This window comes from Lontra canadensis, unplaced genomic scaffold, assembly GCF_010015895.1.
Source record: "Lontra canadensis isolate GAN:19392208 unplaced genomic scaffold, GSC_riverotter_1.0 scaffold2, whole genome shotgun sequence".
NCBI classification, from domain to species: domain Eukaryota; kingdom Metazoa; phylum Chordata; class Mammalia; order Carnivora; family Mustelidae; genus Lontra; species Lontra canadensis.
The window spans coordinates 2,462,774-2,464,951 of NW_022630996.1; the positions used below are offsets into that span (position 1 = coordinate 2,462,774).

General features: G+C 36.9%; 1 pseudogene; it reads right to left on the reverse strand.

Moving 5' to 3' along the window:
* Window positions 1-408: 408 nt before the first annotated feature.
* LOC116872023 lies at window positions 409-964 on the reverse strand (annotated as a pseudogene).
* Window positions 965-2,178: the final 1,214 nt, after the last annotated feature.

Below are 2,178 nucleotides of genomic sequence, written 5' to 3' on the forward strand. Positions count from 1 at the left end.
CCTTGGACAAAAAAGAACTTTATACATTCTTTTATTCAAAGCATGCCAAGTTTCTAGCAAAGTAGCCTGCAAAATTTACAAAATCTTAAAATCATAAGTATAATTTTAGTGCTTATCATTTCTTTTTAAAAAAGATTTCATTTATTTATTTGACAGAGACAGACACAATGAGAGAGGGAACACAAGCAAGGGGAGTAGGAGAGGGAGAAGCAGACTCCCCACTGAGCAGGGAGCCCAATGTGGGTAGATCCCAGGACCCTGGCATCATGACCTGAGCTGAAGGCAGGTGCTTAATGATGAGCCACTCAGGTGTCCCATAGTGCTTATCATTTCCTTATTAATTTATCAAATATATGTTTTTCTTGAGATTTGATGTCTGATATTATTTATTTGTTACTTTTAGAGATATCATTTTTGACTAGACTCAGATTTGGAGCCAGAAGTTCTCAGAGAGGACAGCCTTTGTCTCTTGACAGTCTGTTCCTAGTATTTTTCTTTGGCCTCCCATCATTCTTTTAGCCAAAAGTTTCACATATTCTGAAGTTTCTTCCTTTTTTTTTCTTGTAGGCTGTTTTCAGAGTGACAAGGCACAGTAGTAGTAATGAGTTCAGGATTTTTTCACACTGACTGATTTGAGAACACTGACCTTGGTATCTGCAATAGAACCCTGAACAAAACTGCACTTTCTTTCTCCAGTCTACCTTGGTCCACAGCAAGAATATCGCTTGCTCAACAGCAGGAGGACACGGCCATGGGTCAAAACACCCTGCTTCATGCGGGAAACCTTGCTTGTCATTGCCACCACTGATTTTGGATAACATAAACCTTTCCATTCTTTACTCAGAGCATCAGCAGCAACATCTGTGGCCATATCCTTCTCATAAAAGGTACAAAGTTTGTGTTCATTGTCCACTTCAATGAGTTTTTGACAGCCAGTAACTGGAAAAGAGATATTCAGCTTCATCTTAAAGCAGCCTACTGTCTCTGAGCCACCACAAAAATGAGTCAAATAAATGTTTTTAATAACAATTGCACAACTACTGTCATTTCTGCGCTAAAGATTGCAAAGGTAACAGACACTAGCTCTGCTTTCAATGAACTGACGTACTTTACATTTGAGATCTGATTTGCAAGTAAGAAAAAATGTATCTGTGCAGGGTACATGCAGGCAGTAAAGGTTTAGAAAAGATTTTGGGTGGTTCATGGAATTTCTGAAAGCCTAGGCATTTGGAAGAACCAGGCTTAGAGAGCAGAAAGAAGAGAGGCTGTCAAGTTAGATCCAGAGTTAAAAATCACAGCTCATGATACCACTGATGGTATACTTTTCCAGCTGTTCCTCTAGGGAATATACCTCCTCAGATAAAACAGAAAAACAATAAGAAAACTCTCCATCCCGGCTTTCCTGCATTTTTTTGGTTACTGACCCCAGAAACAATATTTTAAGTAGGTACCTACGTCATGTGTTCATCCAAGCTTCAAGAAACATAGCTTTATTAGTGGGTGGTGGGCTCAAGATTTAGAAGATGGGTAATTCCCCAAACATCAGTAGACAGTTCATAGAATATTGAGAAATAAAGACAGTGAATACCCACTATGTATATTCAACATGCTGAAACAAAATTCTAGGTAATACAGAAGAATATGCTGAAATGCTTCCTGATCTGTAACAAATAGAAAAATATCTTCATTTGGATTTAAGATACATTATGCATATATAAATTCAATGGCATAAAGTCATTACTTATGGTTTTCTCCATGCAGTGAATGAATACATTTTGCTCGGATCCTAGTAATTTAAAATTTTTATTAGTATCCACAATTATCTGTAGAATATTAAATCTATATAATATTATATAATAATATATTACCAATATCATATATAATGTATATGTAGTATATGTTGTGTATTTTATGTTAAATATTATTTGTAGATTATGCCACATCCCATATTATTAAAAAAGATCTAATCACAATTTGTCTGCCCCTGAACTATTTAAATATAAAATCTAGCTTTTTTAGAATGGCATTAAAACCTTTTGTAATCTATGGGGCACCTGGGTGGTTCAGTTAGTTAAGCTTCTGTTTTGGGCTCAGGTCATAATCTCAGGATTCTGGGATTGAGCCCCATGGTGGGCTCTGTGCTCAACAGGGATTCTGCTTCTCCCTCTCTCCCTGCCC